This window comes from Rhinoderma darwinii, chromosome 4 (assembly GCF_050947455.1).
Source record: "Rhinoderma darwinii isolate aRhiDar2 chromosome 4, aRhiDar2.hap1, whole genome shotgun sequence".
NCBI classification, from domain to species: Eukaryota; Metazoa; Chordata; class Amphibia; order Anura; family Rhinodermatidae; genus Rhinoderma; species Rhinoderma darwinii.
The window spans coordinates 390,273,038-390,299,197 of NC_134690.1; the positions used below are offsets into that span (position 1 = coordinate 390,273,038).

The 26,160-nt window shown below is 43.5% G+C and overlaps 1 protein-coding gene across 2 annotated transcripts in view; it reads right to left on the bottom strand.

Annotated features, from left to right (window-relative positions):
- The window catches only part of PTPN14 (protein tyrosine phosphatase non-receptor type 14), an 87,517-nt gene that overhangs the window by 57,116 nt on the left and 4,241 nt on the right, over positions 1 to 26,160 (bottom strand). The window lies entirely within an intron of this gene.

Here is a 26,160-nt window from a genome sequence, read left to right on the forward strand (position 1 = left end):
ACGAGCACCGATCAACGAAGTCTCGTTGATCGGCGCTCGCTGCACCGGCTGATTATCGGCCGGTGTCCCAATTGCATTATATGAAGCCGTCCATGTACATACCATTCCATTATAGGGAATCATCGATGTCACAGTAACCTCACGATTTTATTGCAACTTAAAGCGACGAGCCACAAGTCTGCATCTTATAAAAATGCAGCGTTATAAGAGGAGCTGTTAATATATCATTCACGCTTCCGATCAGTCATCCCCCTTAAAGAACACTAAAAAGTCAGGCTTCGTCAGAGTCTGAAAATGGCTGATAACAGGGAACAATAGACCTCATTCAACTGTGGTGCAGGAAATGAACTCCAAATGAGATAGCTTTTACAATGTATAGGCAAAACAGCTTCTTAGAGTTAAAGAACACACTCAGCTCTGCTACATCTGATACTTACTCATTGCAGGCTCCTTGGCCCTGACTGGAGTAGAGCACCACCGGGCTGGGATAAACTACCACGTGCTAATGACAAACACAACCCTGACATTACAACATCGGCATTAACTCTTCACGTAAGATGGCATTTCCATGAATGGACGGAGCTCAAAAAGTTCTATGCACAACATGAAGGCCTCCAAAAAGGACTGGAGCTTTTTAATGTCAGGGGGGGGGACGCAAAGTTTATTATTAAAGTAAGGAGCTATATTAAATGATCAGTCACTCTGGATTTTTAGTTACATGACATTTGACGTTTTCTTCTCCAATTATGTTTAAAGCGAAGTCTAGATTTTGCTGGATCACTGCTACCAGAGAGGAGTGCATTGTGGGAATCCGATTATAGTCGCACAGTCAGTGCTGAGGTTATGTTCACACCTGAGGAGCAGAACAAGGGAACGGCAGCATCGGTTCCATTGTACAACGGACACCACCAGCGGCCGACGGAATACTTTGCCTTTAATGTGTTCGGTCTGCTTTCCGTGGGGGTGTCCGTGATTTTACGGGAGACAATCTCAGCCTGATCTGCTAAAGGAGCCCCCACCTCAGATGTGAACCAGGCCTAAGCTGTTAGGTCACATGACTGACAGCAGAGTGGAGATAAACCGCAGTCTGTTTCTAAGGGCAACCAGCAGAATTATCAATGCAGCTATATAGGACATGAAATATATCAATAAGTACAAAAACATATGTAGATTTAAAGTAAAAAATGTTGTTAGAATAGGAAGAACTGTAACCAATCACCACAGGCCCGGCTTCTTTTACCCCCCCCCCCCCCCACAGCGATCGGCTGCGATTACCGGGGGAAGCGCATTGCGGTGGTCATGGGAAACGTAGTATCCCATGGTGACCGTTTAAATGATTGGTCAATTTCAATGCTCCAGAGCACTTTGAAGCGGTTCTCCGCTCTGGCTCATAGAGGGGAATCTAGAGTGACGGACCTTCCTCTATAAAGTGCATATAGCACAACCCCTTTAAGGCTAGATTCACGTGAGCGTTGCGCATCTCGGACTGAAAAACCTCAGTTTTTCACATCCTAGGTGCTTCCGTGCTGTACACTGCGGGTCGCGTTATCACTCATCCCCCATAGACTAGAGACATGTCCTATTTTCTCACGGACCCTTCACATGGTCCGTTGAAACAACAGCCGTGTGAATGGTCCCATCGAATTGCATAGGTCCGTGTGACGGCCATTATTTTACCGGCCGTCACACGGACGTATAAAACATTAGTGTGAATTAGGCCTAAGGCTTGTAGCATACAACCACTTTTGTGGCACGATAGGATGCCACGTGCCATTGAAATACATAAGCGTTAAAAAAAAAAAACTCAAACAGTGAGTATTGGTTAGGATCAACTGTTGCTTCCTGTCCAAACCGGATATAAATGAAAAGTAAACTTTTAAAAAATAATTAAAAATAAGTCTTAAGGCGCTGTTCACACTGAGTTTTTTGCAGGTGGAAAAATCTGCCTCAAAAACTTTGCCGCTTTGATCGCAGGGTTTTTCGGCCACGGTCATTGAGCACCGCGGGAAAAAAAAACGCAGCAAAAAAACGCTTTCTCTGCCTCCCATCAATGTCAGTGGGAGGTTAGAGACGGAAACGCCCGAAGAAAGGACAGGTCACTTCTTCCCGCAAACGTTTTTTTCCACTTGTGGGAAGAAAAAAAAAACGCCTCTGCCTCCCATTGAAATCAATGGGAGGCGATTTTGACCATTATTTGGCGCCGTTTCCGATGTGGTTTCCGCGTCATAAACAGCGCCAAAATACTCAGTGTAAACATACCCTAAGGCTCATTAAAAAAAATATATAAATATTTATTCTAGATAAATATAGATTTTTTTTAAAGCAAACACATCAATCGTAGACGGCCAAAGTCTGAAATTTTAACACGTTTTTTTTCATCAGCTCGACTTCAAAATTACTTGAAATGACAAAAGACGAGCAGAAGTTTTTAACCACCAAATACCAGAGAGAACAATACGGCCTCACACTGTAAATAAGAAACGGTGAAGAAAGACATGAAAAGACTTGTTGGGCCTCTTGAAGTAGAAGATTTTTTTTCAGCCAAAGTATCAAGCACAAGATCTTAACCAAGTACAAGGGAAATTTTGGAATCCTTTTCAAAGCTGGAGCACTCCCTCACAGAAATATCTTAAATACACAGCCCCTCGGTGCACGTAGAACAGACAAAAACAGGCTTGTGCTACCCACAGTGTGGGCTGACAGAGAGAAACTTGGCCGTCCAAGCCCGATACTTAGAAGTAAGATTTATGAGACTGTCGAGAAGAAGGTTTCTTTGAAGTGATTCAGCCATCTTTGATTGGTCCTCTGGAACAAGAGTGCTTTAGAAGGACCAAACTTTTTTTTTCCCCCCCAGGTCTTCTAAAAAGGTTTAAGAGATTATTAACCAAAAAATAAAATTAAAAAAGGAATATCACAGACCCTACCATCTTAAGGGTACGTCCGGATGTAGCAGAGATTTTCCAACGCAGATTTCCAGCAAACTCCACACCAGAAAATCTCTGCTATGTCCAGACCTAAAATGTTGAGGTCGGTGGTATTTTTTTTTTTGTGTGTCACATGCCGATTTTGTAGCAGATTTTCCGCAGATTTTACACTTGGTAAAAATTTGCTAAATTTCTGCAACAGAATTAAACCTAAATTCGAAAATTCACAGTATGCCCTGAATTCCATGCAAAGCGTGTCCCTCCTAAATAGAAAAAAACAAAACACCCCAATGCTTCTTTAAAGGGATTGTCTAGATTTGAAACCCCATTTTCAAATACCCTACCAGGGGATCTGAGTTAATACCGGGGGTCCCTTTTTTGGGACTGCTATCAATTAGCAATAGAGGAAAGCCGCTACAAAGAAGAGACTCCCTCTCTCTCTGGAGGACCCAGAACATCCATGCGTTATACAGACTGCCCATTGATTTCAATGAGCACCATGTTATGCTTCATTTCCCCTAAGGTGGCGCTACAGGAAAATTGAATACTTGCTGCCAGATTCACCCACAGACTACAGATGATCACTGGAGGTCTAAGCAGCGGGACATCCTGTGATCAGCTTATTTCTGGGGTATCCCTTCGAACAAGTAGGGATTGTAGAAAGCAGACAATGCTTTAATGTGTGCAATATCATGTGGCACAAACTTTATATTGAATGGAAGATTTTGTAAAAATACAATGAAACCTGTCAAAAAGACCACCTCTTTGAGGAAACCATCCTTGATCTAGGTCAGATTGTACTGTGAAAGATTTTCATGTATGTAGATTGCCCCACTTCTTTGATAGGACCACCCTTCTAGAAGAACGTTTTCCGTTATTTTGGGTGTTCGTCTCAAAGACGTTCCACTGTATGTATAAATATAAAAAAGTGCACATGACAAGCAATCATAACAGGCACAATCCATCTATGCTTCGTAGCCAATTCTTCCATAACCAATGGATCAAATTTTCTTTTAGATTCGTCCAGTTCTTCAGCACCCAAAACACAACCCAACTCAAGAGTGGTCCCAAGGGGGAAGTGTAGCCGGTAAGTATTTAACATTTGGTGCTCCAAACACATCAAGCTCCTAATATAATACAATTTTCCTACCAAACATGACCCACTAGTTCCTCAGACCTAAATAATTTTCTACTTTTGCTCCAACAGTTACTTGTCGACTTGTGGCCACATGTCACCACTGTCTTCACACATCATGGTCTATTATGAGGATACCAATTATGTCCACTATCATGAGAGCGACCTGGTACACAATCTTCCAACTTCTTCCCTCATTAATGGTAGATTAGGTCACGCAAACCATCAAATTTTCAGTAGAGTTGTTTAGGCCTATCCCATAATAGGAACCAGTTATTTATTACTATGGTTTTTGCACATATACTTGAAGGACGGAGATCTTAAGATGTAGGACATGGTGCTTCACGAGAAGACACATGGTTCCACAGTAATAAGCGTAACATGACTGGCGTTGGAACAAGGATGGGCCTATTATCAGAAGAGCTTTGTAGACATTCTAGGGTCAACAGTCTCATGCATTGAAAAGCCAAAAAACCCACAAAGACGACATGACAGAAAAGCAAATGGTCACCAGAAGTAAAAAATGAATAGGGGGCCATGAGCTTTCATCAGGGAGTTAAGAGTTTTCAGGGGTGGGTCAGTAAGCTGGCCATACACTAGAGATTTTTGATGGATAGGCCATTTTCTGCCTCCTGGCGGTGCCTTTTCATGACACGAATGATAGGGGCCCCCCAGAGCAGTTTGCTTGGGGGACACATGGTAGCACAGTCCCATTATTAATTTTTAATTAATGTTTTATTTTGGTACTTGGTTTGTTCCTGCTCTCTTTCTCGCCTCCTTTTTTATTCCCACAGTGGTTCTTACCTTATGAGGTCAATCTCAGGTCAGCTGTATGGAACATACGAGCAGGTTCTGGAATTTTCTATTTCAATATTGATATATTCTGATTGGAGCTTCAGAATTTATGGCGGGAAGATTTTCCTTTAAATAGGCAAGCGCTCAGCTGTTCAGGTGCCAGTTTTCCCGGACCTTCAGGACCAGCGCCCGCCCGCCCTCCCTCCCTGTTTTAATAAAGTTTGATCTTGTCGCGATGTTTTTTAGATGTGGTATAGTCTCCCAGCTAATCCTGGGAGGACTTGGTCATTTATTTATTGATTCTTTTAACAGTTATTGGTTTATTGTATTTATTATTCAATTATTGATATCTATGTTTTTAGGTTAATATTAATAAACATCGCGGCCAATTTTTAATCCAAATTCATTTGTCTTGGTCTTTTTATTAATTTATTTAATTGGGTCTTGTGCTACTAAGAGCGTGATAGACCGTGACTGAGGGCAGATATCGGTTGGATTTTTTTGGGTCGTTGTTGGGCCAATGATCATCGCAGAGATCAATCTGCGATTTATCTTTTTAAATTTATGGCGTGGTCATTCAGAACTACAACCTTTAGGCTGGGTTCACACGACCTATTTTCAGGCGTAAACGAGGCGTATTATGCCTCGATTTACGCCTGAAAATAGGGCTGCAATACGTCGGCAAACATCTGCCCATTCATTTGAATGGGTTTGCCGACGTACTGTGTAGACAACCTGTCATTTACACGTCGTCGTTTGACAGCTGTCAAACGACGACGCGTAAAAATACAGCCTCGTCAAAAGAAGTGCAGGACACTTATATACATTATATGCAGGACACTTATATACATTATATGCAGGACACTTCTTTCAGACGTAATTTGAGCCATTCTTCATTGAAGTCAATGAAGCACAGCTCAAAATTTACGGCTGTCAGAGAAGCCTCGCAAAATGCGAGGAGGAGCATTTACGTCTGAAACGAGGCAGCCGTTTTCTCCTGAAAACAGTCTGTCTTTTCAGACGTAAAAGCCAGCTAGCGTGTGCACATACCCTTACAGACCAACCATGAAGAACAGGTCATATAGAAAACAGACGTCTGGAATCAAGAATAAATGGCCAGCTTAAATCCGGGCATAGATTTTACCTGATGAACCTTGACCAAAGTTGGGACTAAAGGTCTCTATGTGGCCAAGTGGTAAACGGACCATGAGCCATCCATCTAAACATAAAGGAAGCCATCATTAGAGAGGTTTTTCACTTGGACAATTCATACTTATTAGAAGGGTCCCTTGACAATAGGCTGATCACAAAGCATCCCCGTGAAGTTATAATCCGTTATAATCTGTGGGAAAACTTGGCAGTAAGTATTCGATTTCCCTGCAGCACCACCACAGGGGAAATTAGACATTACACATTCATATCAATGGGTTGTCTGTGTAATTCATGACGGAACAGGTCCTCCAGAGCGAGAGACGCTCTTTGTAACCGCTCTCCATTCTGGCCACGAGATGAGGATTCTGAACAGAGGACCCATCCCCCCTCTATTAACTCAGAATTCCCTAATAGGGTGTACGTCAATGGATTTTCAAAACTAGACAACTTCATCAAAGACCAAAAAGGGGATTTCTATAGACAGGCTATGTAATAAAGAAGAGAATAGCCTAAATATTCCACTAAGAAAGAGGAGAGGACACCATATAAAACTAAAAACTATCTAAAACTTTTAAAGTTATTTTGGGGAAAAATATTTTTAATCGTAAAGTTTGTCACACGGTTGTCTAGTCATAAGGTTTTCCATTGGCCTTCTCACAATACTGTAATATACAGTATGCCATCTGGTAAGAGCATTCATACATTCTTCTTAATGACTTGGGATTTTGTGGTCGTACTAATTCCAGACTAAACTCTTGTGTAGCGCTTGGCAACATGTGAATACTCCAGACAATTGCCAACTCTTAGTCCTGATTCAGTTAGATTTAGAGGATATAGAAGATTGGCTCTTCACCAGTGGTACGTGTGCCACCTAAAGCTGTACGGAACAAGCTAGTAGGAAAACTTTTTGTTTTTTTTTAAATAAATATTTGCATGTGTTATTATAGAAGTAAATCTACGCAGGTTATCATTCCACTCTTAGGCTATGTTCACACGGAGTATTTTGACGAGTTTTTTTACGCGGTAACCGCATCGCAAAACTTGGCAAAAACGGCCCGAAAATGCCTCCCATTGATCTCAATGGGAGGCTTCGGCGTCTTTTTCCCGCGAGCAGTAAAACTGCCTCGCGGGAAAAAGAAGCGACATGCCCTATCTTCGGCCGTTTCCACCTCTGACCTCCCATTGACTTCAATGGGAGGCAGAGAAAGCGTATTTCGCGGTGTTTTATGCCTGCGGCGCTCAATGGCCGCGGGGGCGAAAAACGTCTCGAAAAACGGCGTGCAGGTAGAGGAAAATCTGCCTCAAACTTCCAAACGGAATTTTGAGGCAGATATTCCTCCTGCAAAATACTTCGTGTTAACATAGCCTTATAAAACCACATAGTCCTTTCTAGCTCATAGCTGGAGGGTCTCCAGAAGGGAACCCCCTCTAGGACATCCATATGTCCTTTTAGGGCATATAGAATGGGGTTGACTGTAGGAGACAACCCCCTTTTTGTTCGTATAGAAAAGATATTCAGATTAGTTTCTCAGGCCAGTAGCTGAATGGGTTTGTAACGCGACCACTTTTTTGATTCAGAATTTCACTCAGGCAAGTGGTCATCTCCCCTCCTCCACTCCTCATACATACTCAGCTAAAATTAGGATGTGCTCATTCCTGAGGCATAAGAGACATTAATAATCATGTGTATCTCTTCCCTTATTATCCACAGCTATGATTGTTGTCAAGGTAGCCAAGTAAGGAAAAAGTCACATGAGGTGGCGAAAAGTTCAATATCTGCTTTCAGTCAGTGGATAGAAACATTCTTGTTTTAATTCAGCGTCTGTAAAATGTGTCCTGAGGATCTGTTACAATGTATTAGTGCATCTACTCACAACAGCCTGGAGTCTGGTAAAGGAAAGATTTTACTGCTACTGTGTTTAGCTCACAGAAGATTGCCTAGACTGATACATTGTAACAAACCCTCAGCGGTGAACAGCACTAGGTCACGACAGGTTTTGAGTCTCTGACGGGATTTTTGTTATTTTATTATACATAGTCTCATTAGTGTACCCACACACATGGTGGATTTGTTGTGGATATCCCGCATCGGACTCTGCATGAAAATCCTGAAGTGTGAACAAGGTCTTAGACTTTAGCAGCGAGATTGACCATATCAAGAACGACTTTCATAGACGTCATTCGAGAACTACCCAAAAACTCAGACGTCATCAAATAAATTCTAACCCCATTGGCTGCTGGAAATTTTCTAGTCTGTTCTATTACACCGCCAAGTGCCAACAAGGATAAATAAAAATTTCTGTTTGACCTTTTGATAGAGAGTACAACATTCCTGAACAACCTGCGAAATTACAGCTGTCGTCAGACTCCAATTCCCAGCATGCTCTGTCCCGATACTCAACACAACCAGTACACAGAGGAGCTCCGCGAACCCTTGATCTTCCAGGTGAAACATCTGTTACTCTGAAACGCAACAAAAGTCCTTGGTGAACATTTCACACAGGATTTAGATGGATTTATGAGTAAAGAATAGAGTCTTTCATGACTCCGGTGAAAGGCAAGATTCCACCTTTGCGCTTGTTTAAAATCAGTAGGAAAGATTACTCCTCTGCTCAGTTATGCCAGGCATGCAAATATTTGGTTGCCGCAAATATTCAGACCACAAAACCAGGAAAATTTAAAAAAACTAAAATAAAAAATAAAAAAAAAAACAGAAAAGTTTTGCGGAGTTATGTAAAATTCTACAGAGCTGAAAACTAGAAAGTTAAAATTTTAGTACCCCCGAATTACCCTCACAGTATCACAGAGTTGGCAATCAGCTCAATTTTTATGGGCCAGTAACAATATTTGGGTCCTGAAATCCTGAGAATTTTAGGTGCTGGACTACGACTCAATTTTTCACTTTATATTTTAAACTAATGTTTGTTCAGGGAGCTAAAGTTTTCCTTGTATCCCCCATCATTTATTGCTCAGGCCGAAGACCTCTTTTGGCCTGAATGGACATCTGCTTTGCGGCCAAGAGGCCTATAGCCAGCCCATCCAGACGCATGCCTGGAGCAAGGATGGGTGAAAGGGGCACTGTATAGCGGAGTATGATTTACATCAGGCTCTGTGCACACCACGTGGCCTGTACATTCAGTGTATGGGCCGGGAGTCTCTTCTGGCGCATATCCTGAACGTATCCATAGAGCCCTATGGACCCAGGTGATGCCAAAAGCGTGTCCCTTTGGCATCCGCCAGGCGGGTATACATTGGGATACAATTTTTTTTTCTGGATATAGGAAAGCGTAGTCTGCTGCGCTTTCCTATACATTCGGCCCCCGTGAAAAATGTATACTGCATGGTATGTGTTTTTTGTTTTTAACATGGGGCCTACGGGCGACGTATGCCACTGTATCGCATACATCGATCGGCCATTCACATTTAGCGCATGCTTAGAAAGTTTTCACTGGCGTATATGCTGAACGCCAAGGAAAAACATCATTTGAGCAGATAATGTGTCAGACTTTCGGTATAATCGGATGCCGGGAAAAAAGGAAAGCAATTTTGCCTTCAAAAAAATAAATAAAAAATAAATCAGTTCCTCACCCTCAGTTGACCTTTTTTGTGGTCTCTTTATATTCAGAAGTGAGAGGGTTCAGGTTTTTTTGACGGAAAAATATCGCAGTCGACTTTTTTATTCAGTCCAAAAAAAATGGAACCCTTTCACAACGATGACAAACGGAAACCATTAGCAAAGTACCCGTCACCATTGAGATCAATGGTGAAGCAAACGGAAGCTATGGTTTCCGTTGAGGGGTTCCCCCGACAGAAAGCTGTGATGGAACCCCTCAACGGAAAGACAATGCTGACGTGAACAGGCCCTTAGTTGTATCTGTTTCAGGGAAAACTGGGTGACAACCAATATGACCTACAGGGATTGTTGCTTAGATTTCTTAACGCCAAAAAAGGAAAATCTTTTAGGTTATGCAGAGATTATGGAATGTGTAATAAACAACCATGTATTTTTGCCGTTCATGAGTCTGGTAAAGTTGGGTGACAACCCCTGCGGGGGGAGCTCTATCAATGTTGTTAACAGGTGGTCACCAAAAATCGAATTTCAACATCTGTTAGACTAAGAAAATCTAGAATGCCGATTGTGTCATTCAAATATAAAGTATTAGGGCTCGTTCAGACGAGCGTAATTCCAGTCAGTCTGCTGTGCATTGAAATAACTCACAGCACACAGAGCCATTCATTTCAATGGGGCTGCTCACACATGCGTGAATTTTCACGCGAGTGTCCGTTGCGTGAAACTCAATGCATGTCCTATATTGGTTCCGTTTTTGCGCACCTAGTCGCCCATTGAAGTCTATGGGTGCTTGAAAACCACGGACAGCGCACAGACGACATCACGCATCAGTTATATAGAAAATCATAGAAATTATTATTTATTTATTTTTAAGTAGAAGTGCTTGCACGGATGTGAAAACCGCATGCCACACGCAAAGCACACGGAGGCTAATTCGCAACGGACATGAAAAGTAGGAAATACGCTGCGTTTTTACACGTACAAATTGGACACGCTCGTCTGAATGTAGCCTAGTATAGACAGACTGTTCAGGGTCCATTAAAGACCCCAGGGCTGTCTGACCGCACTCCAACCCTAAGGCTACATTTGCACGAACGTAGCCCACTCCGGACGTGAAAAACTTCAGTTTTCCACGTCCAAGGTGGACCCGTGCGGGACGCGTTGTCACGGATCCCCCACAGACTAGAATCTATGGCGGGATGAGTAACACGCAGTAAAATAGGACGTCCTATTTTTCAACGAACCGTTCACACGCTCCATTGAAACGTTGTGTGAACGGCCCCATTGAAATACATGGGTCCCTGTGACGGTCGTTGTTTTAACGGCCGTCACACGGACGAGATTCACGTTCGTATTAATGGGCCCTTACCCAACTGCCTGTGTATTATTAGTACGCAGGCATTAATAATGTACTGGCATATAGATCATTGCCAGTACATTATAGTTAAAAAATAAAAATCGAAAAAAAAAAATACAATAATTTAACTTTATTAAATAGAAGTTCCGAAACATAAAATATACACATATTTGGTAGTCACAACCGTAACAACCTGTGCAATAAACTTATAGCATCATTTATGATGATCACTATGAGGTAAAAAAAACAAAAAAAACACTGGAATAGCTTTTTTTCTGAATTTTTATCCAGACAAAAATGTAACGCTAATGTTTAATAATTAATAGCACCTATTCGTACCGCAAAAAACAAAGCCTCATACTGCCGAAGTCAAACAAAAAAACGGAAAAGTTATAATCCCCAAAATGCAAAGTTCAAAATAAAAAAAATCCCAAAAATTGTTTGGGGTTCTCAAGGGGTTAAATGCTATACTTGCTTTAAAATCTTGTTTTTTTCTTGTTTAACATCAAATCGCTGTTTACACGCAGGGAAAAAAAGTAGCATTTATGAAGAAAGGAGACGCTCCAAGGTGTCTTCATGTGAAATGTGACACAGCATTGTTTAACAGCTCAGTAGCTTGGAAAAGTAGGAACGCCATCCAATTACTATTCAGGAAATGGAGTCTAGTAATAAATCTGAGGTGATCAGAGCGCTGTTCTCTTATCTCCACGCCGCACGGGCTGCACTGGTGAACAATACCACATAACACCCAATATATATAAAAAGAAAAAAAGAAAAAAAAAAAAAAAGTATCCACAAAGGCTATGTAAACCTTGGAAGGCAATAGTTGTTTTTAATAATTTAAGATTTTTCACTTTGAGATGTAGCTTCTATGTATACAGCTGTATCTTACGGTCAAGATGAATCCGTCAGGTCAGCAAGATTGACGTCTTCGTTGAGCGCTGGTCTTGCGTGTCTCGGACACGCAGGATCCAGCTATTACGTGAACTCAGATGTAAATCGATAACAGGTGGTCGTGTCAGAGACACACTGGACCCGATGTCACCGAAGCCGTCAGTTCCGCAGACCTGACGGATTAGGGTTTGACCTCAAGACACAGCTTCTATGTATTACTTTCCTGGTACTGTATTACGCTGCGGATTGGCCACCGAAAATCTGTGGCCTTAGGCTGGGTTCACACAGAGTTTTTTGCAGGTGGAATATCTGCCTCAAAATTCGGTTTGGAATTTTGAGGCAGATTTTCCTCTGCCTGCACGTTTTCCCCCGCGGCCATTGAGCGCCACGGGCATAAAGACGCCGCGAAATACGCTTTATCTGCCTCCCATTGATGTCAATGGGAGATCAGAGGCATAAACGCCCGAAGATAGGGTATGTCCCTTCTTTTTCCCGCGAGCCGTTTTTTTTCCGCTCGCAGGAAAAAAACGCCTCCGCGTCCCATTGAAATCAATGGGAGGCATTTTTGGCCGTTTTTTGGCACGTTTTGCGGTGCGGTTTCCACGTAAATAAACTTGCCAAAAAACTAAGTGTGAACTCCCCCTTATAGCGCAAGTGTAGTATAGATGATCTGTCAGTGCTCCTGTGTGGTGTAGTATAGAGGAGCTGTCAGCTCTCCTGTGTGGTGTAGTATAGAGGAGCTGTCAGCTCTCCTGTGTGGTGTAGTATAGAGGAGCTGTCACCTCTCCTGTGTGGTGTAGTATAGAGGAGCTGTCAGCTCTCCTGTGTGGTGTAGTATAGAGGATCTGTCGGCTCTCCTGTGTGGTGTAGTATAGAGGAGCTGTCGGCTCTCCTGTGTGGTGTAGTATAGAGGAGCTGTCGGCTCTCCTGTGTGGTGTAGTATAGAGGAGCTGTCAGCTCTCCTGTGTGGTGTAGTATAGAGGAGCTGTCAGCTCTCCTGTGTGGTGTAGTATAGAGGCGCTGTCAGCTCTCCTGTGTGGTGTAGTATAGAGGATCTGTCAGCTCTCCTGTGTGGTGTAGTATAGAGGCGTAGTCAGCTCTCCTGTGTGGTGTAGTATAGAGGAGCTGTCAGCTCTCCTGTGTGGTATAGTATAGAGGAGCTGTCGGCTCTCCTGTGTGGTGTAGTGTAGAGGATCTGTCAGTTCTGTGTGGTGTGGTATAGAGGAGCTGTCAGCTCTCCTGTGTGGTGTAGTATAGAGGAGCTGTCGGCTCTCCTGTGTGGTGTAGTATAGAGGAGCTGTCAGCTCTCCTGTGTGGTGTAGTATAGAGGAGCTGTCAGCTCTCCTGTGTGGTGTAGTATAGAGGAGCTGTCAGCTCTCCTGTGTGGTGTAGCATAGGGGATCTGTCAGCTCTCCTGTGTGGTGTAGTACAGAGGAGCTGTCAGCTCTCCTGTATGGTGTAGTACAGAGGAGCTGTCAGCTCTCCTGTATGGTGTAGTACAGAGGAGCTGTCCAATCTCCTGTGTGGTGTAGTATAGAGGATCGGTCGGCTCTCCTGTGTGGTGTAGTATAGAGGAGCTCTCGGCTCTCCTGTGTGGTGTAGTATAGAGGATCTGTCAGTTCTCCTGTGTGGTGTAGTATAGAGGAGCTGTCAGCTCTCCTGTGTGGTGTAGTATAGTGGATCTCTCAGCTCTCTTGTGTGGTGTAGTATAGAGGAGCTGTCAGCTCTCCTGTGTGGTGTAGTATAGAGGAGCTGTCAGTTCTCCTGTGTGGTGTAGTATAGAGGAGCTGTCAGCTCTCCTGTGTGGTGTAGTATAGAGGAGCTGTCAGTTCTCCTGTGTGGTGTAGTATAGAGGATCTGTCAGCTCTCCTGTGTGGTGTAGTATAGAGGATCTGTCAGCTCTCCTGTGCGGTGTACTATAGAGGAGCTGTCAGCTCTCCTGTGCGGTGTACTATAGAGGAGCTGTCAGCTCTCCTGTGCGGTGTACTATAGAGGAGCTGTCAGCTCTCCTGTGCGGTGTACTATAGAGGAGCTGTCAGCTCTCCTGTGCGGTGTACTATAGAGGAGCTGTCAGCTCTCCTGTGCGGTGTAGTATAGAGGAGCTGTCGGCTCTCCTGTGTGGTGTAGTATAGAGGATCTGCCAGCTCTCCTGTGTGGTGTAGTATAGAGGATCTGCCAGCTCTCCTGTGTGGTGTAGTATAGAGGATCTGTCAGCTCTCCTGTGTGGTGTAGTATAGAGGATCTGTCAGCTCTCCTGTGTGGTGTAGTATAGAGGATCTGTCAGTTCTCCTGTGTGGTGTAGTATAGAGGATCTGTCAGCTCTCCTGTGTGGTGTAGTATAGAGGATCTGTCAGCTCTCCTGTGTGGTGTAGTATAGAGGATCTGTCAGCTCTCCTGTGTGGTGTAGTATAGAGGATCTGTCAGCTCTCCTGTGTGGTGTAGTATAGAGGATCTGTCAGCTCTCCTGTGTGGTGTAGTATAGAGGATCTGTCAGCTCTCCTGTGTGGTGTACTATAGAGGATCTGTCAGCTCTCCTGTGTGGTGTAGTATAGAGGAGCTGTCAGTTCTCCTGTGTGGTGTAGTATAGAGGATCTGTCAGCTCTCCTGTGTGGTGTAGTATAGAGGAGCTGTCAGCTCTCCTGTGTGGTGTAGTATAGAGGATCTGTCAGCTCTCCTGTGTGGTGTAGTATAGATGATCTGTCAGCTCCCCTGTGTGGTGTAGTATAGAGCAGTGGTCTCCAACCTTTTTTGCACTGAGGACCAGTTTGATGAAAGAAAATTTTTACAGGGACCAGCGGGGGATGGTTAGAGTTAGTTCACACATTGCGTAAATACAGCGTATACCTGTATTATAAAACCTGTATTATGCTGCGGAAAATCAACAGAATAATACAGTTGCAGCAAAATGGATGCAGCCAATCACCGTCTGCAGCGCTGATGACGTTTCATCCCAGGAGGCCTGCCCTCTAACGTCATCCAGGCCATCCAGCAGTTTTCCTCAGCGAACATTCCGGGCGAAAAACTCCACCACAGTTTGGTGCGGTTTTTCGCCCTAAATTCCCTGAGGCCACCGGGGCGTATACCAGATACCGCGGACGGTACCAAATGATCCGTGGCACGGTATTGGTCCGCGGCCCAGTGGCTGGGGATCACTGGAATAGAGGATCTGTCTGCTCTCCTTTGTGGTGTAGTAAAAAGGACCTGTCACCTCTCCTGACTTGTCTGTTTTAGTAAATAGTTGTATTCCCCATTAAATAACAATGCTATTGAATCTTTTCTTAGAACGCCATGTTGTGTTATTCCTCTGTTATTCCTATTGGAAATGTTTGAATAAATTAACAACTGGGTGTTACCAGTTGGGGGTGTGTCCATAAAAACTGACACTGTCTAATCAGTGCTGAGAGAGGTAGGCCCCCTTCACATGATAGGGTTACTCGGCCGCGTGGCGGCCGTTTATTTAACGACTGTCACACGGCTGCGGTAAGAACAATAGACCCCAAATGGAGCTATTCACATGGTCGATAACCGGTCCGTCAAAAATTGTGAGAAGGAAATTTTTTTGCTGACACAGCAACCTTGGAGATGCCCCCCCATCCGTAGATAGTGCCACTGTAGCACCTTGTAGGAATGGTAATTCCTTTAATCCAAGGCCACAGTGTTGCCGAAGCTGTGGCCAGGGATACCTCTCCAGAAGTCTCCTACAGTGGTGCTATCTACAGGCACCACCTACACAGAGGCCGGTGCGCGGCACCACCTACACAGAGGCCGGTGCGCGGCACCACCTACACAGAGGCCGATGCGCGGCACCACCTACACAGAGGCCGGTGCACGGCACCACCTACAGAGGGCAGCGCATGTCCAAAAATTTACAAATGAAAATCATCCTTTTTTTAAATGGACAGGGAAAAAGCAGAGCCAGAACGGGTCAAAATCAGCTGACAAAAACAGACCAAATCGGCCATTTTTATGGACACTCAGACCCTGTCGTGTGAATAGAGCATTAGACTCTATAGGGACACACCTTTTTGACAAGGTGAATGGTTACACCCAGTTGACAATTTATACAGAAATTTCCAGGAGCAATAACAGAGGAACAGCACAACACTAAAGCAAAAATATAATCTGGCAATGTTATTTCATTGTACAAATATTTACTAAAACAGACTTGTCAGGACAGATCCTCTTTAATATTCTTCTTCATGTTCCATATGAGACCCATTCAAGTGCACTGCCAAAATTGTATGTACAGCGCTGTGCCTGCGTAAACAATGAAGGGGATGGAGCTCCTTCATTAAGCTGATCAGCAGGGGTTTTGAACGTTGGACCACCACCAATCTAATATTGGTGGTCTATATGGTCTAATATATCTATAGTAAAGTCCCAGGAAAAAAAAACTTTAATTTTGTTTATTTGCTGTAAAAAATCTCAGTAATAGGTTTAGATTAAAAAAATTAAAAAAAAATTGAACATTACAAAATGAAACATCCCTCAGAATAAAGGATCTACAGACCCGCCGCGATTCCTGTGAGGTCCAGCAGGGGTCTTTAAGGAATAAATGTAACCCTTCTAATCTAAAGCCGTTCCTTCCAGCTACAAATTAAACATTGCCTCCTCACGCTGAGAACCAGGCTCAGGCGACTCTTCCACATTTCTCATTTTTTCCATTATTTTCCAGAGTGAAAAGCGGCTCCGGATCTCTCATAGATCAGCGTGCGCGCTGGATCGTGACCTTTAACAATAAGAAGGTCAGCGACTATGGACCCAGTCACAGGAAGTTAAGCGTGATATTGGAATGCTTCGCTGAACTAGACAGGCAGCAAATCTGGTAAAGATAAGCACCTGCTGATCTCCAGCGACCTGGCACATTTTTTCCAGTGATCCATCATGGGAATATTTTCTACTTTGCAATAGTGCAGCCTATCAAATTTCTAAGAGATAAGGACGTCAGCGAGGCATGAGGCTCAGATATTCAATTAGTACATTTATCTATAGAAAGCTCATATTCATTTAAAGGGGTACTCCGACAGATTTTTAGGCCGCAGATTGACAGATTTCACCCTTTGCATTGCAAGGGTGAAATCTGTGATGACAATCCGTGGCAATAGAATTGACACGCTGCAGGTTTTCGAATCCTGAATTCTGCGTGGATTTTTTTCCGCTACATGTGAATGTTTTTTTACTTTAAAATAGTCTCAGATTTTCATTCGGAATCCCATCCGAAAATCTGCAACATCTGAACCCACCCTCAGGGGCAAAAAGGTCCATAATATATAAAAAAAAATTGTAATATAAATCATTAACGTTCGCACCGCTTTGCGCCACCGGTGCCATGTCATTTTGGCAATGGACAATTTCAAGTAGTGATGAGTCGTCCATAGCGATGTTATCACTTTGGCCGAAAATTGGTTGTCGAGTTCACGAGATAAAACATAATTGTGACACAATGACAACAAGATGGGGCTGGCAGGCGCGTAACAATTCAGTTCTCAAGCCCCGTGCCACCCACCCCAGATCAGCCCCCACAAAAGAAAACAAAAAACGAACAAGCCTTTACTCACTGCTCTTCTGTCTTCTCTTGTCTGCAGAGGGCCCGGCCGGATCCCCCCAGGCTGCCACATCAAGCCCGATCTATCCTGTGCCACATACAATGTCTTGACGCCAGGCAGCTTCACGACGTTGTATACGACACAGCACAGACTGCCTAAAGTGTCAGTCTGAGGGGATCCAGGGCAGGTCCCCCTACGAACCCTCTTCGCCTTCAGGTGCAGTTGCATTCTTTTAATGTTATGGAGAGAACGGGTCGGAAAATCCCTTTCACCCCTTAAAGGGGTTGCTTCGAAGCTATTTGGAGGGGGTTCCAGGTGCGGGCCGCACAGCTAATTTTTTGGGGGTAATTCCGTCATTGCTTTTTGGGATTTATTTTTACGTCGTTCACCTTGTGGTGTAACCGACATTAACTTTATTCGATGGATTGTTATAATTACAATTATACCAGATATAAATATATCGTTTAGGTTTTAATACTTTCGCACAATAAAAACACTTTTAGAAAAAAAATTCTGTGTCTCCACATTCCAAGAGATTTAACGTTTTTATTTTTCAGTCAATGTAGCTTTAGAAGGGTTTGTTTTTCGCGGTTTTCATAGGCAGCATTTTGTGGTACAGGTTTTTGTTAGGCCTCTTCCCACCATGGCAACCTATCGGCAGCACTATTGCGTTGTAAGATCGCCGTTGGGGTGACAGAGAGAGCCCCCTCACTCTGACTAACCATGTAGATGCCACGGTCACTATTGATCGCGACACCTAAAGGGTTAAAAGGCCCGGATCGGAGATTTAGCGGGATTTCAGCTGCCATCCCCACACTGACATTTATGGCATTGTATGGGAAAGTACATCTGGCGCCGTAAATGTACGACATGGTGCAGGAAGGGATTAACAAGCAGTTCCAACTACTATTCATATTACCATTAACAGGGGTTATCTGAAGAAGACAGCAGCTTCTCTATAGTCACCCTAGAAATCAGCTGCTCTACGTGGGTCTGGCCCCATGAACCCCTGACGCCAGCTTTCTATGGCCATACATTTGCCCTGAATAAAGTAGGAATATATGCTCTGACGCTCAACACAGAGGATCAACGATCCAACGAGATTACACAATACGAGGATTTCAAGTCAGAATATCTGGTAAACACATTCTAGCCCTTTTGGGCCAATCATCATCTGTGACCTACTACCCTAGAAAGCACCCTGTTCTCTTCTCTCTTTTAGTACAAGACAACCCAGCTGCTGAGTGATGTACCAGCAGACAGCTGTTTTTTTTCCCCCTTGCACATTAAAACCACACAGAACAGGAGCCAGCACCAATTGGCCCTGTTCACATCACATTATATCTTCCCGAAGGAGGTATACGTCAGGAGGAATCCATACATATACATCTGACGTAAGGCTGAAACGTATCCCACTTATATGTATATAGTGGGAGAAGTCATCCGAACCCCCCAGGCAGACCACTACCTAAAGCCCGGTGCCCAGGAAAGCTCCTGACATCACGGTCTATATACGGACAGCGATGTCGGGAGCTACAATGCGTCGGAAGCCAGGGACTCCGGTTCTGGGGAAGCCCCTGACATCACTGTCCATATATGGACAGTGATATCGGGAACTTTCTGACGTATACGTTTAACATATATCTGTGACAAAAGCCATACAGTGGCATCCGTCACTCAGTCTCCCATATTGTAAAAACATATACTGCGTGGTATAAGTTTATTTTGCGGGATTTCTCCGGATGGAACAGCTTAGTCTATTGCACTATTCCATCCTACACAAAAAGAAAGAAAGGTATACCAACGTATAACAGCCCGATGGAGACCAAAAAGTTACTCTTTTGGTCTCGGTTGAGCTAATCGAGCCCTATCGACACACTTTACCGACGTAGACGCTAAATACGACAAAACTTTATGTGAACAATGCCTTACAATATCTGTTAGCTGTACACTCATTTAGCCGGCAGCTATTCCTCCCTACGTGAGCCAAGCGGGCATGTGTTTTCAATGGGAAAAAGAGAATGAGCCGGTGCCAGACCCCTCGTCTGGAAGAACCATATCTTCCACGGTAACAAAGGATGGGGCATGCTTAAATCAAACATTTCCGATCCTTCTCTTACCCGACATCTGCCAACACCGAAGGGTTGAAACACCTCCGCACACATCGGATAGTCTACCGGTACCATCTAAATCAGTGGGTTCGACCTACTTTCGCCTAATTTGTATGGCCATTCCTAACGTCTCTGGTCGGTTTTTCCCACATTCACCTTAAGATCTGAAATCCGAGTTACACGACAGCCCAGAAGTTTTTTGTGTTTTCCGGAAGATTGTAGTAGGATGTAACAGACAAGTGAGAAAGTTATTTGTACACAAGTTTCCAGACTTCACAGGATTCTCCTACAGTTCACAGATCTCACAAGCGACGCTCAACCCCCGAGGTCAGCAAAAAGAAAACAGGCAATGTCTTTGTAGAAGGTTGAGCTTCCTACCTACGAATGTCACCCCGTACACCAGGAGGCCGCACTGCCGCTAAAATACAGAATTTTTTGATCTCTTTTATTTTATTTTAAAAAGGGACATTCTTTCCCTTCTCATGTAGGTTTAGTGTCGGCCATAACAATGCATTCCATGGACTCCAGGGCTGATTCACTCTGACAAACAGTGGCCTTTAGCTGATGACCGTGTAAAAAAAAAAAAAAAAGCAGGGTCGGAGGGCATTTAGTGCCACGGCCACAGGGACGTAACATACCTCCACAAAAAATTCCACCTCATTCTTTTCTGTGTGACCCTATTCATCACATCCTATTGTTAGCTGCGAAGGGCAAAGTAGTTGGTGCCCTAAATCGTAGCCTTAGCCTTGTCCTCAGTGTAGTCATTGTAGACATTAATAAAACCTGAATTTAAACAGATGTTCAGATGACTTTCTTTTTTAAATACACAAACACACTTAATGTGTGTTTGTTTTAAGCCGGGATTAGGCGAGCTGCTGCTATCCTACTACAATTCTCAGTAGGCTCCGGCAGCTGCAAAACTGAACAGCCACCCTGGATAAAACAAAGTACTTTCCATTATAGCAAAAAAAATAAAAAAAAATAAAAAAGAAGAAAAAAAACGCAGTAAATGAATAAAAAAAAAAAAGTTAAAAACGAAATCTTTTTTTTTATTCCCGATTGTAAAATATGGATACGTAAATCCGTCTACTGCACCTAGCTTTATCATTTTAGACATTTACGGCATATACACGGGATAATGTCATAAATGTTTTATAGGTGGGGTTCCCAGTGCTGGGACCTTCATCTAGCTACAGAATTGGTGCCATCCCAACCCCGTCCTGCCTGGTGAGTCAGTTGCTGGCCGCCGCATCCCAGCAGAGAATGAACGTTCCATGAGATTTATGGAAAACGCAGAGCATGTTGGGATCGGCAGGGCGCGCATGTGTTCTCAGGGAGAAAGCTGCTGCCAGACTCCTCCGGCAGCGGCTTATCGAAAAACGTACAGAAGGATCGGGCATCTTGAAATCCAACATGCCCCCAACCTTCTCTCCCATGACATCTGCCGTCGTGAAAGAGTCGAGACGCTGACAAACACATAGATGGTCGTTAGGTCCAGCCGAGATAGACTAGTTCAGTCGACATACATCTCAGGCTAAATTTCACATCTCGTTTTTACTGTACGTCTGACGTGCACGTTTTGAGATGGAAAAACAGTGTCAAATCGTCTACCACTGCGTATATATTGATTTCTATGGTCTGGACAGATGCCCTAATGGTGTAGTTTGTGCATATGATTTGTGTGCGAACGTTCCATCCTTTTTTGAAAAGCGCAGTCTACTACGCTTTTCAGTACTTTTCCAAAACCTATACCACACGTTTACATTTATATATGTATTGAAGTCAACGGCAATGTATGGACGACGCAAGCAATCTTAAAGAGGCTCTGTCACCACATTATAAGTGTCCTGTCTCCTACATAAGGAGATCGGCGCTATAATGTAGGTGACAGAAGTGCTTTTTATTTAATAAAACTATCTGTTTTCACCACTTTATTAATGATTTTAGATTTATGCTAATGAGTTGCTTAATGCCCAAGTTGGCGTATTTTTACTTTAGACCAAGTGGGCATTGTACAGAGAAGTTTATGACGCTGACCAATCAGTGTCATGCACTCCTCTCCATTCATTTACTCAGCGCATAGGGATCCTGCTAGATCCTTATGTGCTGTCTTATACTGACACATTAACAATACTGAAGTGTTTAGACAGTGAATAGACATTCCACGGGATGTCTACTCACAATCCCTGCACTTCATTACTCTGTCTGTGGTAATTACAGCAGAGGATGCGTAATCTCGCGAGATTACGCGGTAAATGACAGGTTACAGCGAGATTACGCTTCCTCTGCTGTAATTACCACAGACAGAGTAATGAAGGGCAGGGATTGTGAATAGACATCCCGTGGAATGTCTATTCACTGTCTAAACACTTCAGTATTGTTAATGTGTCAGTATAAGACAGCACATAAGGATCTAACAGGATCCCTATGCGCTGCCTAAATGAATGGAGAGAAGTGCATGACGCTGATTGGTCACTGATTGGTCAGCGTCATACACTCCCCTGTACAACGCCCACTTGGTCTAAAGTAAAAATACGCTCCCCACTTGGGCATTAAGACACTCATTAGCATAAATCTAAAATCGCTAATAAAGTGGTGAAAATAGAGTGTTTTATTAAATAAAAAGCACTGCTGTCACCAACATTATAGCGCCGATCTCCTTATGTAGAAGATAGGGCACTTATAATATGGTGACAGAGCCTCTATAATGAGCCCCGATTGATTCATCCAATGATTTCACAAATACTGCCCGAGAGCTGCACTAATGCCGGGAGCCAAAGGGTCAGTGCACATAGGCGCCAATTGCAAATTTATTTATTTTTTAAATTGTTTTCTGTTGAAAGTCACAAGGCTCCTGGAATGTTATGACTGGCTCCTAAAATCTACAAAAGGTCTCATTTCCATCCAAAAACTCTCCTCCGTGTTGCACCCTTCTACATCATAGGCGCTGTTCACATCACACTGGGGCTATATATTGGAGTTACACGTTGGAAGTATTCCTACGTATTCCTCCAATGCATGCCACTGTAAAGCCGTACAGTGGCAATCTTCGGCTACGGGCCACAATGCAAAAAAAAAAAGAATAAATCACACTCTACTTTTTTGGCGGTGGCCCGCTGTATGGGAACACGCAGTCTACTGCACTTTCCTATAAAGTGTATGCGCTGGGAGCCTTCCTGGCGCATTTTTAATATGGGAGCCCATGGGTGACTAATGCCCCTCTATACCTATACAGTGGCATACGTCAGAGCTTTCCATAAGAGATATACATCAGGCAATAAGTATATGTCTGACATAAGTCTCAGACGTGACGTGAACAGAGCCTTATCTGTGTCTACCAGTGCTTTCAATGACCTACAGCTATCCACCCTACCTTATCACATCCTCACGCTCCCTTCCTTTCTCCAGGACATCTCATGTGCTTCCCCGTAATAGGGACTGTGTCCCGTTGGACAATCACACCAACCTCTACAGTAGTCCATGGAAATTGATTTCCAAAAACAATATTGTGAAGATAATTGCTATATGCAAAGGGGTCATTATGTGCATGGGCACGGATAGGCCCAACCGACCCTCCATTATCAGAAAAGTGGATCATCCATGTAAAATTTTTGGAGATTCTCTTTTAAAGAGGCTCTGTCACCAGATTATAAGTGCCCTATCTCCTACATAATCTGATTGGCGCTGTAATGTAGATAAGAGCAGTGGTTTTTATTTTGAAAAACGATAATTTTTTTAGCAAGTTATGAGCGATTTTAGATTTATGCTAATTTGTTTCTTAATGACCAACTGGGCGTGTTTTTACTTTTTACCAACTGGGCGTTGTACAGAGGAGTGTATGAGGCTGACCAATCAGTGACCAATCAGTGACCAATTGGCGTCATACACTTCTCATTGTTCCAGCCCATTGTTAGTGTGATTGTGCAGTGAGAGAAGCTGGGCTGGAACAATGAGAAGTGTATGACGCTGATTGGTCAGCGTCATACACTCCCCTGTAGAACGCCCAGTTGGTAAAAAGTAAAAACACGCCCAGTTGGTCATTAAGAAACAAATTAGCATAAATCTAAAATTACTAACTTGCATAACTTGCTAAAAAAATTATCGTTTTTCAAAATAAAAACCACTGTTATCTACATTACAGCGCCGAACAGATTATGTAAGAGATAGGACACTTATAATCTAGTGACAGAGCCTCGGAGGGGTCTACCGGCCATTCACCCTCCCCCGTACAGATAACTTGTTTGTCCAACCTAAAATGGGGTGAAAACAGATTATAGACGTCGTCCCTTCATATTGCCCTACCTTATCCTAAATTGGTCTTTCAATACTTATTTACAAAAAAAAAAGAGAAATCAATGCCACATTCCTCTGCCCTTTATATTTCCACTTCAGCATCGGTTTTACACATTGGATGATGTGCTTGAAGTTACGGACATGACGCTATTAACTGTGTACCTATGACAACACTTCTGGTCTGTGCCACGTTCCCATTCAGCCTTATCATAGAAACACTATTTGGAGATAGATTACCATCCACAGCAAAGTTCACACGTTTTGTAACTTCTTTTGCTCATATAACGCCAACAAAGCGCTGTACAGAGATTGGGACCACTCCTAATCTAAATTCCCCATGTCACACACTAGGGGAGACAAACTATCAGTAGAAGTTTTTTGGAGTTTGGGAGGTAACTGAAGAACCCTGAGGAAACCCACCAAACACAGGGGAACATACAAACTCCAGCAGATATCGTCCTTGGTGGGATTCTAACCCAGGATGCCAATGCTGCAAGACAACATTGCTTACCACTGAGCCTCCATTCTGCCCATTCAATTATTGAAACATAAATTCTAGGCAGTTATTATGTGAACATCTGATCTCAATGGCGATTTGGACACATACAAGGCTAGACAGGAAGTGTTGTCATGGGGACACAGAAGCAAAGAAGTTTCAGTCTTTACTTACCTTTTTCGGGAAAGATTGATCGTGTCAAGGAGTATGAAAGGGTAACTAAACTTTCCAAAAACTTCTGACGTCACAGTGACTTGTCTGAAGTTTTGGTCGGTGGGGGTCTGAGCACCGAGACCCCCACAGATTTGCTAAAACGAGGCGGCAGAAGCGCTCAGGTGAGCACCGTGCTGTTTAATTTCTGATAATCTTTTCTCTGAAAGCCGAGCAGTTGGTGTATGGGCTCATAGACTTTCTATTGAGCCCGTAAAACATTTGCTCGGCTTTCAGAGAAGCCGATCATAAACCAAGCGGGTCAGCGCTCACCCAGCGCTTCTGCCGCTTCATTTTAGCGACCCCCACCAATCAAAACTTCAGACATGTCACTATTATACGTTTGAAGTTTTTTGAAAATTCTGTTACCCTTTAAAGCTCCAAGAGGACTTGTCACCCAGCTTGCCAAGCTACCGAGTGGCAAATCTAGCAAGTTATTCAGGGATATATATATAAATTGGGGGGGGGGGGGGGGGTATGTATCACCACAAACCTAGAAGACAGTGTGATGATCAACACATCCAGCAGAAAAGCAGCAGGTGGATTCAGGAGGTCACGGGTCAGGCCAGGAATGCGAGTCTCAGGGTTGAGAAGAAAAGGATCTGCTATCTGGAGATCTTCCGCGTGTTTCGATCACCCTCACGACCACCGTATATTTGGAGTAAAGGTGCTTTTTACACGGACAGATATTCTGATCATTTACTCCATTCTAACGGAGCAATAATCGCAAGTGCGGATCCCGGAGATGAACGATCGTTAATATGGGATGCATTTTGTCGGCAGCGCATCCCATGTTTACACAAGGAGATGCGCTGACGACAAACGATCATTTTTCTGGCCGCATAAAAAATGCGATCAGTTGACGAACGAGCGCTTGCTCGTTCACCAGCTGATCGCTGCCCTGTATAGCAAAGATCAGGAAAGAGCTCGTTCGCATGATCATTGGCCTGCGTAAAAGGGCCACAAGCCATTTCTAGTATTATATCAGGATATTGCAATGACGGCAGGATGGGACTGCACACAGGGTTTGTTTATAGTTTACAACCATAGAGACACATACGGTAGGTCTGCATAAGAGCTGTATACACAAAACGGTAGGTAATAGGCAAAAGTCATCATTTTTTTTCTTAAAAATCAGTTCGGTAATATCTTAGGATTGCTGCATCACATGTAAAGAACGTATAGAAAAATGTTATTCAGCCTGGGTCACAACTCATATAGACAACATTCCAGGTATAGCAGTCACCCAGCTTTCCTGTATGACAAATCTGTCTTGTAATAGAACTAGGCAGCATTAAAGGGGGTTTCCAGACACTAAGGGTATGTTCACACGGCCGTAAGGGTGCTGAAAAATCAGAAGCAGAACGCCTACAAACATCTGCCTATGGATTTCAATGGGAAATACGGCGTTCTGTTCCGACGGGGCGTTATTTTACGCCTCATTTTCAAAGATCGGTGCGTAAAAAGAAGTGCATGTCACTTCTTGAGCCATTTTTCATTGACTCAATAGAAAGCAGCTCCAAAAACAGCCGTAAAAAACGACGCAAAAAACGCAAGTTGCCTAAAAAAAAAAAAACGGCTGAAAATCAGGAGCTGTTCTCCCTTGAAAACAGCTCCGAATTTTCAGCCGTATTATGTTAAGCGTGAGCATACCCTAAAAATTGATGGCCTATACT